The 14,665-nt window shown below is 44.3% G+C and overlaps 1 protein-coding gene across 3 annotated transcripts in view; it reads left to right on the top strand.

The window, feature by feature from the left end:
* cdh8 (cadherin 8) overlaps positions 1-14,665 on the top strand; it is a 67,403-nt gene that overhangs the window by 30,910 nt on the left and 21,828 nt on the right. The window lies entirely within an intron of this gene.

The raw sequence follows: 14,665 nt of genomic DNA, 5'->3' as shown, positions 1-14,665 counted from the left end.
CCTTCATTTCCCATTAACCCCCATGCTCCTCGGCGTACAGGAAACATGGCCACCTCGCCGGCCCCGTGTCACATATCTCATCCGGCGCCGGGGATGAGCGCGTACTTGGGGGGGGGGGAGGCGAAGAGGGGGTGGGAGGGCGATGGTGACATTCAATGGCTGCAATGCCGGACAGATAAAAGCAAAGCGTTGTAGTCCGTTTGTCAGCAAGCTGGCTGATACGCTTGATGCCCGGCGCGGCGCCGCCACGCTGATGAGGTCTGGAGTAGAACTGACAGGCGATGGCGGCGGCGGCGGCGGAGGTGAGAGGCAGCCTTTTTTACGGTCCAGATTAGATGTCTGATTGCTCCACACAGGAGGCTTGGAACGCGGCGGGGGAGCGTGGCGCCGCGCTCGCGATTGTCTGCCATGGCGGCATCTCGTTAGGGCCGCGCCGTAATTACATTCTAATGCTGCTCGGCATGGAGACGAGCTCGACTTCATCAGCGGCCACTTTACTTGCTCGCCGTTCTTCCCGTGGACTTTATTAGGCACTCAGTGGCTGTTTTGCATCAGGGCAAGCGGGGAAGTGGCCAAACACATACACCTGACAAAACAAGTCACTTGTTTCCTTCAAAAATACGTTTCAATGAACCCAATGACAAATTTCAAGAATATTTGATGTCTTGTAAATTGACGTAACCCACAAAAGCCGTTGTGAGCGTTCAGTGCTCAGTCCTGCCGCAACCGGCTCATGTTTTATGCGCTTGAGGAAAAGTTAGCAGTGGCAAAGTCGTCGGTCGGTGAGTAAGGCAGCCAGCGAGAGCGAGAGAGAGAGAAGCTTTTCAGGCAAACAACTGAGCCTTCCCGAATGTTTAATTAATCAGCCGTGACAAAAGGGAGCAACAGTCAACAAAGAGATGCCAATTTCCATTTCTTATGCATTAGTCCCAAATGGAACGTCGGCGAGTTCTGTCAAGTACGACTTTGCCTCCCCCCCCCAAAAAAAAAGAAGCCTCGGAGAGCGAAACGTTACAGAATATCGCTTCACCGATGTTTTGTGTTTACACAGAGGCTCTTTGCTCGCTCTTTTGTTCCTCGTCGTCTCCGACGATGCGCAAACTACAAACTGCAGATGGGAACCAGCTGTGGGTGGCTGTTGGGAAATAGGAAATATTTCACTGAGAATTCCAACATCATAAAAAACAACAACGTGCTTTTTTAAACAAATGTTTTCCACACCTGATCCACAAGTATGTTGATCATAGCACGGCGTTTAATTAAAAACGCTCATTTTACTCTATTTGTGTAGCCTTAAGCGCAATTAAAATGTTAATTAATTTGCGTGGATTGGATAGATCTCACAGGATTAGCCCGTCCTGTTTTTTTAATGGGGTCTTCGACTTTTAAGGCCATTTACAAGCTGACGGATTTGTCTCGGCGTGAAAGTGTCGTAGCCGTATGCCGATGTCGGCGGGCGCCAAAGTTCTCCAGCGGCTAACGGCGGGGCGGCGTAAACGACAAAGTCAACCCGACCGAGTGAGGTTTAATCAGGAGGTGGCGCGACCCTTCTTACTCAATTGCCGGGGAAAGACACAAAGTTACAGCGTGCACTTGATGTGAGGGACGGCCCTCGGGTGGGCCATTATGGCGGCGGTTAATAAACGGGCCGAGGCGGGCAGATGGGGGGAAAAAATTTGCCACTTGATCACCTGTAAGCAGAGAGCGGCGCCAAAAATGTGTCCGTTGGAGCTGAGCAATAGATTACCTGCGGCTGATTTGCATTTTTAGATTTGTTACGGAAAGCACGGCAGGGGGGAATGCACGGCGGCGTAATGATGTTTTTTGATTACGTTCGGGCTTGTCACCGCGCAAACGAGTAAATTTCATCACAGGGCGAGATGCCGAGAAATGAGCTCCCGTGTCCCATCTACACGCGCAGTAAAAGGCTTGCGAAACATTTGGAATTACAAAATAGGATCTCGTTGTCGTCTTAGTCACAGAAATAGATTCAGTCGGCTCATAGAAATGTTATATTTTTATTGCGCTGTCAAAAAATGGGTGAAGGCAGAATTTCGAAATTGGATGATGGTGCAATTTAAGTAAATATTTGAACTTTTCTTGTCGAAATTGGCTTCCTGGCATTTTGCAACAAAGGAATAAGAGTTTATAGAATGGCTGGTCCTTTTATTGAACCCCATTTTAAAGATTTAGTAACTTGTTTGCTTTGTTGTGCTAACATTACGCTAACATTGCGCTCAGTCACTTTTTTTGTTGGGTTATTTTCAGCTTAAATGATTTTTTACAGTGTGGACACACCGTGTAAGAAAGAAAATCATTTTTTTTCCCCCCCATTTTGGACGATTACAACTTGAATCCATTTTTATCGAGGTAATAAACCTGCGTATATTTATTTATATGCAGCTCAATTTCACTTGCGCTAATTTTCAAATGCTCCCAACCACATGTATATATTCCCTTGGGCGGAAATATTTGCCGATTTGGTGACGTTTCACGCATGGCAAGGTTCTAAAAATAGCCATTTAATTAGCTTGTTATGTCATTATCGGTACATACAAGTTGACAGAAGGTCATAAAATTGTATTCCTTTGAATCATGAGCTGAAGTTCAATAATTGACCTTAATTGACGAATCTGACGTTGGACAATGCCGATCGCGAATGCATTGTGTTCATCTCTCACCGTCTATTTATCTTTTTGATCCATGGAAAGAGAGAGAAGCCATTTTAAAGGGCATTTCACGCTCTACTTGGGCCAGATGTTCTTTTGAAAAATATTATCTTACCACGCAGGAAGCGATGATCATATCTCGGGAAGTCGGGGATTATTAAATGCTCTTTAATTCATAATGCTAATCTTGCCGTGTTTCCGGGTCACATGAATAAAGAAGAAGTTATAAAAAGCAAGCGTGGCGGCTGCTCCTGGACTCCATAGTGTGGCGACTTGGCAGATGAAGTCGGTGGCAGGAGGCCCCTGGCCCTTTAACACAGTGGGCAGCTGGGCAGGGGCACATCTGACCAGCCAGAGGGGGCGACGTGGTGCCTGGCATCGACGGCTTTAGAGGTTTCCAAGCGGGCCATAAAGCTCGGTCTTGCTCAGTGGCCTTTGCGTGTGAATCCGTACGAACGCAACTCGGCCGGGCCTCGGAGGTCTTCAACCAGCATGCTGGAATGAAGTTCACGCGGAAGTCGTACCCAGGGAAGAAATAGTTGCTTATTACCGCCGCAAGGGCATCTCTGGGATCGAAGATCAATCAAACGAGACACGGAAACGATCGTCGGCACATTCGCGTGTTATTCGTTGAGCAATAACAACAGCAGAGATCATTTCACAGTAGTGACATCTTCATCGTTTTCTTCTCGAATCTATTTCAGAAGACCCGCGTGATCTCGCATCTTGATGTTTATGCCGTATCCGATTTTGCGATTCGCCGTACGTGTCACCTGTCAGCAACCCAGCCGAGTGTTTTTATTTTTTTCCCCCTTTTCTGCTCGGCCATTTGTCTTGGCTGCTCTTGCCTGTAGCTACTGCAGATGAAGTGTCAACGGTCTGATTTGGCACCTTTGCAGAGGTTATATATTATTTATATTTCCCTAGGGGAGAATCAAGTAGAAAGTAGAAATAAACAAAACCAAAACTATTTTTACCAGGTTTGACGTGGTGCCAAAAGCGTATTGCTAGCTAGCAATGACAAGGCCATGTCATGAATCCCTCTCGAATTCAAAGCGGGACATGCCCCGCTGCAATATTGTTCATGACTGCCACTGTTTTTGTTTACAAAGTAGATGTCATGTTAGACTTCCACTTCTCGTGCCTTAGCTAATGTGTCTTCCACGCATCCTCTAGCACGTGGCATTTTTTTTTCACGCTAGTTAGCATATGAAGCTAAAATTCCCCGTTTGTCTCCCAGCCAACACTAACTCTCGCGCCTTCCCTCAAGGGAGAGCGAGAAGTAATGAAGCCCTTCAACGCAATCTCCATAAGATCCCGACCGGGCGCCTCAAACAACGTTTCTTTTCTTGTCACGCTTCACTTAGTCACCAGCACAAAGACGGCATGCTTGAAGAAGGTAAATGAGAGAGAGTGTTTTCCAAATGAGGAAACAAATGCAAATCTGGCAAGACAGTGAAAACATTCTGGTTTCATAGCGTCATGATTCTCTCTGTTCAAACTCTTATTGCTACCAGTCTGCATTCTTTGGTTCATAAACTTTGAAAAACACAACTTGGATCTTCAGATGCTAAGTTAAAAATCAGCTGGCATACCTGTGAGCGTTAGCACAGTATCGAATGACAAGACATGCCTTTGTGTGTTGGTGCCAGACATGAACAAGTACCGTATTTTCTGGTCTGTAAGGCGCACCTTCAATGAATGGCCCATTCTAAAACGTTGTCCTTATATAAGGCGCACCGGACTATAAGGCGCACCATTAATGCATCATGTCAGATTTTTAATCCAAATCAAATCATTCTCCGTTTTATCTTTTTTATTTCAACTTAAGACGCAACAAATTACTTTAGAATCACAAAATGACGACCCATAGTCTTTTTGATTCATGATTCATAGTCTTCACTTATCATTGATTTCATGACACAATGCTTCGGGTCAGTTTAAATATAGCAATTTGGTCCATATATGAGGCGCACCGGACTATAAGGCGCACTGTCGGCTTTTGAGAAAATTGTAGCTTTTTAGGTGCGCCTTGTAGTCCGGAAAATACGGTCGATACTCTATTAGCTGCCTGCCAACTGCGACGCTAAGCTAGTAGGGGCAAATACTCGTAGATGGCTCAAAACCCAAAATATCGAAGAATCTTGCTGCATTCTCTGCTTCCTCGCAATTAAAAAGACAACTGTCGGTGGATTTTTTTTTTCACAGCAGGTCAGGAGCTTTTTATTCGATAGGAACTTTTTTTATAGTCATTTTTAGTTTGCGCTCGCACACTGGAAGGAACCTAATTTTCACAATGTAACATTCATTAGAGTGCCGACTGCTGTCAAGTAACGGCGTTTGCTATGTGGAGCAGCTTTAAAGTGATTTCCTCCGACTCCACGCAAAAGCATTCCCGCCGCCGCCGCCGCCGCCCGCCGTCAACGATTCAACAAGCCGCCTGCTGCCACCGACGTTGCTGCTGGGAAAAGATTACATTTTTATTTATGATCCAGCCATCAATGATGGAAGCACCTTAACGTGTTTACCTTTGATGCGGTAGCTCAGGAGAGACTCCATCATGGATGTTATGAAAGTGGAAAGAGGACCAATTTAGTGCGAACGACTGGGGACTGCTTGCTCAGTCAAGAACAGCTTGGCTTTAAGGACCACTGTGCCAAGTAGCATTGTTGCAAACCGTTTAATCTTTCCGTTCGATTGGATCCTGAGGGACGAGGTCAGTTCAACCCTTTTTTTTGGTAAGTGTCGCACAAATAGTTTCACGAACAATTTTTCGGCCCAGCTTTTGAATTTGATTTGGAATTGCAAATGTAGTCAACGTCCCATTACCGCAAGCTTGAGTTCACAATCCTCCAAAGAAAGCATAACACGGGACTCGATCGCGCCTCTGAGCATTCATTCGCCCGTCACGCTCGGGGTGCTTTTCCAGAATTTGAGCAGGATCTCCTTTCCCTTCTCATCCTCGCACGTCTGCATTATTAATTGTCTGCATGCCACGGAGCAAAGTACGGTTGGCTTTCAGGCCTTCGGGCAAACCTTACGTTGCTGACTGCTGCTCCGAACGAAAAGCACTGCGGACACGATTCCAAGTTGGAAAAGAAGAATCATGTGTACGTTCAATTTCACTGCAGAGGAAACATGGTAAGAATATCTGCTAATGTTTGGTAAATATTTTCACTGTGTGCGCGTGGGCTGAATGTGTTGTGTTGATATGTGTGAGTGTGTGGTGTGCAGAAGTGGGAGTGGGTTGGATGTGGGTGCGCATGTGTGACTCCAGCATTGTGGTGCCCCAGGTGACACAAAGCTTGGTCTTTTCTTTTCTTTTTAACAATATTTAGATCTCGAAACGATCAATACGATAACAATAAATCAATAGAACATATACAGGTACCGTGTCAACAAGTGATGACTAGTTGCTGTCATATTTCTTTGGCTGTATTTCTGCAGGTGCCGCTCCAATTTTTTTACCCTCTCCCGGCATTGAATCCGGCAGCATGGATTTCGTCAGCCTCGTGATTTCACGACACTCACTAAAACACACGGTCGATGCCGCTGCCGGTTAGCGACGTCGCATCAGGGACCACCGTAGGATTGGCCGAGCCTGACCCCTCTCGAAAAAAGCATAGGAGTCTACATCGGTTTTGTGAAACAACGCAACTAGAAATATACAACAGTAATCATAAAAGTTTCAGAGCCATGGCTTTTGAAAATTGTCACTTCCAAAGCAAATAAGCGGCAGACAGATTTGTTAGGAAGACACAGTGACGCTCGTATGACTTTTCATATCATTTCCTACCGGGCCAACTTCTCCATGTGTGCGTTCTCCGTGATGGATTAGTTTGTCAGACAGCAGCCCGGCGGAACTGGCGCAGGCTGACGGACACATTGAGTCACCGGTCACGTCAGCGTCCCGACGTCCTTCTCGGGTGGAAAAGGCTTTTAACCCGCTCGCTCCGACACGGCTGTCAGGTGACAAGGCGCTGCTGCTGCTTAGGAGCTGCCAAACATGTTCGATTCACGCGTGTGGGAGGTTGAAGGACCGCTGTCACTTTTTTACGGACGGCCCGAGAGCTAGCGGTGTCAGCCGCGGGGCCTCGGGTTTGTTTTGCTTTATTTTTGTTTGGCCGTGGCGAGGATTTAAAAATGGAAAAATTGACTCAGAACATCTCGCGCCACGCTGCAACCTGGGGGTGTTGTCGACGCTCAGGCTGAGCGTTTTCCTCCAACGCTGCCCTCGTCTATTGCGACCCGCTTTTCACCGCGGCTGCCTTCGGTAGATGAAACAGAATCAAGAACACGTGAAAGCCGTACCACGTGTTTACATTCCTACAGCTGATCCTTTATGTCCTGAAGCTGATTTTGCTTTCGTGGTTCGAGAGGATTTGCACGTGGCCTTTAGCCGTTTAAGGTTCGCGACAAAGTCAAGTAAGGGTTTTGTAACCGGATTTGGTTCTTGCCATCATTGTTACAAAATGTTCTTGCAGTTTTCTTGTCAACAATCAAAAATTCAGGATGTCTTTGTCTGTGTCCGCACTTGTTGAATTTAATTAGCATGATGCTAGCACGCGTGCCTTTCATTAGCATGATGCTAGCACGCGTAGGAGCTTTTTACGCGCACGCGCAGAAACCAACCAACTTGGAATTGTCTGCCGGCCAGCGAGCAGCTTACGTGCCTCATTAAAGACACTTTTGGTGACCGCACACACATAAGTAATATATTTCTTGTATTTAACAGGAATCTTGATCTGGGGTCTTTGCTCTCCGGGGGGGGGCGGCATGAAATTAACCACAACATGCCGCATTTGCATTATGCTGACTCTTGTTTTTATTCTGTCTTCTGAGGAATAATTCACATTAAAAGGCTGGCCTGGGTGGCAGCTCTCTCAAATTAAGAAACATTTGGCACTTTTATCTGTGATGAAGTTGTTCATTAGACAACACAGCTCAGCCGTTAGGCTTTGTTATTACCTCGCCTTGGGAGCAATTAAACATGGCTAAAAGGAGTAACCCCGCTTTTCCGTTCTTGCTAATTCTATAAATCTGGGCCCAAACGTGAATAATTAAAGTAAATCACTAACAACGAGAGGTGGCAAAGGTACTCGTATGCTGTAAATGCAAAGATCATTTTGAAAAAAAGGAGACAGCATACTAATTCCAATGCTGACCTCAACTAAATATACCAAAGAATCTCTGAAGCATATACAAATCTATTTTGAGAATAAAAAATAACCCAAAATGTTTTCTCCAATTTAACCTGAGTTGTGCTTGTACAGGGAATAATTAAAAAAAAAAATCAATTTACAGGTTTTAAAGAGCTAGCTAGCGCTGGCTAACCTTTCATGCTATCAAAAAGAGTCCCTGTGACTTTAGTTGTAAACTTGATAACGGAACAAAAAAAATGCTTAACTAGCAAATTTGATAGCAAATTTTAAGTACCGGACGACATCAACCAATTCTCTGCAATAAAGTGGACGAGGAATATCTTGCTTGTCCAAATCTGTTGCCATCTAGCTTAATGCTCCCTGATTTACTTTTTCTCCGCGTCCCTCTTTTGAAGCTGTGGCGTGCCATGGCAACAAAGAACCCGCCTAATTATTTTGTTCCTGCTTCCGTCGACTCCTACAGAAGTGGATGTCAGAAACAGACAAGGACATGAAAACGCGAGAAACACCGTCATCACCCCCCCCACCACTCTCATCATCATCTTCCTCCTCTTCCTCATGCTTTGTCTTATAAAAGACTCGTAATTGCACGACAACAATAACAGTGTCAGTGTTAAGTGTGACGGTCCCCTTCCTCTTCACAAGCGTGGCGTCCCTTATCCATCATTGGCTCTTGGGAGCAATTTCTGGGACGCTGACAAGCATATCTCATCTTAGAAGATGCTTGTTTTTTTCTTTTTTTCACCAGGGCCACAATCCTTTGGCCCGTGTCACCATTGTCAAATTACGAGCAGCAGCTTCGTTCATTTGCTGTGTTTGGCATTAGTGCTGTAGTGAGGACTGATGAGAAAATGGAGATGGTTTTTAGTATGGATGGATGGACGCATGATCAAGTCGGTAATATTCTTTTTAGTTGGATGGACAGATGGATGACCGAAATTGGTGACACTATAGGCCAAGTTTGTCACATCGTCTTAATTGCCCATTGGATGTTCATGTAAATGACTGAGGATAAACAAAGATATTAAGAGAATGACTTACTAATTCAATCTCCATGTATATTTTTAACCAAATTGGCGTTCTACTCTAAAAATAGTCACTGAAATGATGAAGGCTGTCATTCTGTCTGATCCTCCTCCTCCTCTTCTTCGGCTACTGACAGCTGAGAGAGTGACACCGGTGTTCATGTAATCAATACGCAATCAGCTCCTCGGTGCTGCCGTAGAAGCACTGGCCTGCTGTCTTAAAAAAACAAAAAAAAGTTCCATTGGCTGTCTTTCTAAGTTAAAAAATGATAACTGTGAAGGTGAAAGATCACTCAGGTTTGGCTGAAACAAGAACATGCTAAACACTCAAGATTCGGATTAACTGTGATTTTTTATTTTCCAGAAAATATCAACAATTATGTACACATTGAAAATGTTTCTACCCAAAATCCAAACCATTTTCATTTTCGGTAGATCAAATGTACACCATTTTCATGAACCCAAAAGTCATTTGGGTACCTTTTTTGGCCAAGTAAAAAAAAAAAAGTTGAGATTTTTACTAATCTAGTACAAACGTTTTTGGTTAAAATAAAAGCACAAGCGAGGATCAAGTGTAGACATTATTCCGAGACACTGCAAGCAGACAGAGCTTCCACTTAATCTAAAATGCATTATTTTATCCTTGATTAGCAGAGGGCATCTGTATTCAAAATCAAAATTGCCGCATTCATTTTCTCTTTTGGAGTGCTTTAATCAGGAAAGGATCTTTTAGAAACTATGAATATCACATGGAAGTGCTCCTTATTCGAGTATGTTGTATAACCCTAAAAATTTAGAGTTTTGAACAAAGCCCATTCATGCAACTGTCCAACCATACATGTATATTAGAGTACGTGTATGTATACCGTATTTTTCGGACTATAAGGCGCACCGGACTATAAAGCGCACCTTCAATGAATTGCCCATTTTAAAACTTTGTCCTTATATAAGGTGCACTGGACTATAAGGCGCACCATTGATGCATCATGTCAGATTTTTAATCCAAATCAAATCATTCTCCATTTTATCTTTTTTATTTCAACTTCAGACGCAACAAATTACTTTATAATCACAAAATAAAGATCCATAGTCTTTTTGATTCATGATTCATAGTCTTCAGCGGGCCCCTTATGATTGATTTCATGACACAATGCTTCGGGCCAGTTTAAATTTAGGAATTTGGTCCATATATAAGGCGCACCGGAATATAAGGCGCACTGTCGGCTTTTGAGAAAATTTTAGGTTTCTAGGTGCGCCTTATAGTCCGGAAAATACGGTAGTACTAAAATGGCCAAAAATATGGATAAGATAAAACCATGCCACAATTTGGCTTTAACCAAAGTTGCCCTCGTTTACCTGTCATGTCAGTCAGCGCACCTTTCAAGCACGTACGTCTAAATCCAAACTGTGGTAGGATTTTAACTTTCTGGATCCGGATTCCCCATCCCTGCATCCATATTTCCAGCTGCATCATACCATCAATACATTTCAGCTTAGTTGAATAAAAGCAACCTCTCTGTCTGTTTGGCCTACAGGACCACTGTTTGTAATTACGCTTATATGCTCACGCCGAGTTTAATCGCATTAGTCATAGCGTTATTATACACCGCTGCGTATGTCCGTGCCTCGGGATCCCATTTGTTGGGCTGCGGGCTTTTTCGTTGAATAAAGACATGTGCGAGCCAGTCCGGCTGAGAGATAATGGGCCTCGCACTTCCTATTTACTCTGTGAGATAGGAAATCAATAGGAATCTTCCTGGAAGCGGCGAGGGGCATAAATTGGAGATGTGACGCGCAAAGGCGGCAGAAGAACATCGCAACTCATTTGGGGCAAAACGCATTAGCCGAAGCGTCATCGCGAACGTCTGCTTATTTCCTTCAAGGATGACCGATGCCGGCCAAGGTCAGGAAGATTTTTTGAGCAGCTTCTTCGACAATTCCCAGACGGCCTCACTCGTCAAAAGTTGAAAATACGACACCGGAATTACTGACCGGCTTCGTATCAACAATACACAAGTGAACGCTAACATTTCTTCAGTCCGTCCGTTTAAATAGTTGTCGTCCGCTTTGATCGATTGGTCGTAAAGAGCAACTTTTTAGGCAATAAGCAAACTCCATTGATTTTTGCAACAGCCATTTATTATTTGCCAAGAGAATATTGACTTTCCGTATAACACATTTTTTTACGACTCTGCAAAGGACCTTTTGTCAGCTGCATGGATACAACACGATGACATGAATTGTCATTGAAATCATATTTGGTGTTGATGAAACTAGAAGATGCTTAGACATCATCGGAATGGTGACACCGTATTTTCTTTGCACAACCCGTCCACAAAAACGGGGCGGTCGGGTGACGTGGTGCGCAAGCGTGAAGGGCAGCCGCCAGCCGCTCGGCATTCATATGCATGCGGGCAGTGAGCCATGCAGAGGGATTTCGCCCAGGCGAGGAGGACAAGGGGAGAAGAGAATATCGGGGGGGGGGGGGCTAACGGCGTCCTGCTGAGAGCGCGAGCCCTGCTAAAACAATAGTGTTTATGTCTGACTGGCTGCACGCCCCAGGGGGACACAAAGAGGGCTAGCGCCGAGGCCGGCATGAATAAAGATAGGCAGAAAGTGAGCACGCGTGCTCCAGTTGTGCGCCACCAAGGTGGCCGGCTGAGGCTCACTTGTACGCAAAGAGAAATATCATGAGTGTTTACTCGTAGCAGGTATCTCATTTGCATACTTTTGTCATCCAGCTGGCGGGCCTTTAAAACATTTACTTTTTTCACTGGAAATCCTCCCCTGTGGTGAAAAACGCTTGAGCAAAACATCTGCAGGTTGTGCTGCTGCTTTGTAAGATTTTGGATGCGCGAGGCAACGCAATATGAACTCGTCCAGTCGTGTTTCATCTAAGACTTGACGCTCGACCGTGTTTATGCAAAACATGTACGCCGGCGTTGGTATGAAACTAAATGGTAGCTGATGTTATGAAATGAAATACCCCCAGGTCATCAAAAATTCCATTTTCACGGTGCTACTATGCTCAATTCATCAATAACCAATGTGTCTTTGATTTTTCGATAAAAGATACAAGGTTTGTTGAAAGCGGTATTGTTTTTGCTGCTTGGCTTAATTCTTACAAAAACTTTCATGCTATTAATAAATCGCTCTTGATTTTTCATTGAAGTGTCTTTGATCTTAATGTTCTTCAAAGACTACGCTAAGTTGTCTTGGATGTATCCGAAAAATATGTTAGTACTCAGTTGTCTTTGATTTTTAGGCAGATAGCTTTATTCGGACAGATAAAATGTATTTGATGTTTACGAAAAAAACAAGCATATTGGATACCACGAAATAATTTTACCCGTCCGTCCATCTGTCCGTTCGTCTGTCCGCTCTAAAACTAGATTGTCTCTCAAAAACAAAATAATATGAATAAATATGACTTTTTTTTGCACAAACAGCTGATGGTTTATCGTAAAATATATTTCTCCGAATAAAATATGGCCAGAACCAAGTGTGGCGGGCATGATTGAAGACGGGATGGGAAGTAAAAGCAGAAGGCAGTCGTGGCTCCGGGGAGGCGAGTCCAGTATTTGTTAGCTTGACAGGTCATTAGATGAACAATTGAGGTGTGCCTTTGTTCGCCAACCTAAATCAAGTTGCATTAGCCAACATATTGACTGGGTGTGGAGTTAAACATTTTGAGGCAGAAAAGATTTAAAGTGCAGGGGACATTAGAAAATGCTTGAACTCGGCGGCCACGGCATTCAAAACTACCAGGAGCAAAAATCATTTTATTTTGGACTGACTGGTTTTTGTGGGGTAAAAATAATTTATTTATTTATTTATTTTTATATGTATTTATTTGTTTATTGATATAATTTTTTCCTATTTCACTTCATTTTGGACAGACCATTTTTTGGGGGGTAAAACTTGTTGGAAGCTCCAAAAAATTCAAAATTGCGAAGGCGATTCATTTTCCAGCGAGACCACACCTAGCATGAAATCAAAGAATATGCACGTGTCATAATGACTCAGTCAAAGATTGATTGAGATTTGAAAAAGTTTCCGAAATTTATCAGCTTGAATTTTGAATCAAGTTCACTTGACGTTCCTCCCCACCATGAAAAACGATTACAGTTCTGCACCACGTTTCTTTTCCACATCATTGCGCCGTCAATTCTTCCCCACCGCTTTCCATTCCAATCCATTTATTCCTGCGGAAGCACACACACGCCCCCATATTTCGTCCTTCACTTCATTGGTCATTAGAGTGTAAACGTGGAAACAAAGCGCACGACATATTCACTAGCCGATATCCTACGTGCTCGTATTTATCTACGCGCCCGCGAGTCATTATACTCGCTCATTCTGGCATATTACATTCTCCATTGTGGGCTTTTAAAACGGATAATCCCCATCACCCCTCCTCGCCATGTTTTTTTCCGGCCTTCTCCACACCGGGAGAAGTTTGAAGCCTGCATGGTAATCTCCACAATGTCAAGGCGGGGAAAATGTCTCTTCTCCAGCGGCGAACATTCGCTCGGGTCCAACATCTATCAGCATGCCAGGATGTTTTGGGAAAAGCTAATCTGCTGATTTGAAACGGAACCAAAAAAAAAAACAAAAAAACAATGGTGTTCTAATCCGTCACTTTTTTAAATCCAGGAATGGGGTGGTGCAGAAAGAAAGAAAGATGGAGCTATTTCATGCCTCGTCGCTCGCACTGTTTTTTATGAACCACCACACCCTCAATGTCCCCCTACTTCAGGATTTATAAAGCCTGTTTGCAATAGTCAGACACCTTTTAGAAGGACGAAGGTACTTTTCATAATTAGGAGTGCGCATGTGTGTGTGTGTGTGTGTGTCTGGCTGCCTTCTCTCGCTCGAGTGGCAGTAATTTAACTTGAGCAAAGATAAGACGTGGCATCTCCGGGAGAAGGTGCAATTTCCTTGGCTGTCTTTCCTGTTATTCATTTGACAATTGGCAAACAGCACACAGGATCTAATTTGTTCCTCCGCACGGACACACGAGTGGACCGATTTTAATGATCGCATGTGCTGCTTAACTTCTAATGCCTTCTGTCAAAATAATAAAAAAGAAACTAGAATATTTACTCAAATAATAATAGTTTGTGTTGTTATAGGCTAAAAAGTGGCCATTTTGTGCGCGTGTGCGCGCTTACGAGGCAAACAACAGCTCGTTTGTCTACGACGTAATCACCGCGGGAGGTGTAACAGACGGCCGGCCGGCAAGTATAAATCTCCAGGACTGTGATTTAGTGCAGAGACCGTGTCTCGGATGACCACCCTCGCGTTGTGAAATCATCGGCCCAAGACGACGACAATGGCAGCCGTGAAATGGCCGCCCTTCCAATCGCCGTGTTTTCTTCCACTGCAACGTGGCTTGCCTTTCCTCTAAGGTCTCGTTGTTATGCCCGGTCCGACCATGGCGCCTCAGGGGTCGTAGGAACTCTATATTCCAGTCAGAACCAACCGGAAACCCATTTATTGTAGACCCTGTCTTGGGCTTCACAGCACAGACATCAGACTGTTGGCCAGACTGCATTGAACTTTGCAGGCTTTTTTTGTGTATTTTCCTACCACATCTGGTGCATTCTTTTTTTCCCCGTGTTTTTGGAAGGGTTGAATTGGCGCATCCGAGGCCAAAATAAATTCTGTCGTGTGACGACAAGGGACCGCTCGGCGTTTGTAGCCAGCCCACCTTTTAAACATCCTTCACAGGCACCATTTCCATTCCTGTTTGAAGCTTCTAGCCAGCTTGTCTGTGTTGTTGTTGTTGTTGTTGTTTTTTTTTGCT

The sequence above is a fragment of the Syngnathus floridae genome, chromosome 3 (genome assembly GCF_059516105.1).
Source record: "Syngnathus floridae isolate MCC-2025c chromosome 3, RoL_Sflo_1.0, whole genome shotgun sequence".
Lineage (NCBI taxonomy): Eukaryota > Metazoa > Chordata > Actinopteri > Syngnathiformes > Syngnathidae > Syngnathus > Syngnathus floridae.
Note: the sequence above shows the minus strand (reverse complement) of the source record. Positions and strands in the feature narration are given on the sequence as shown.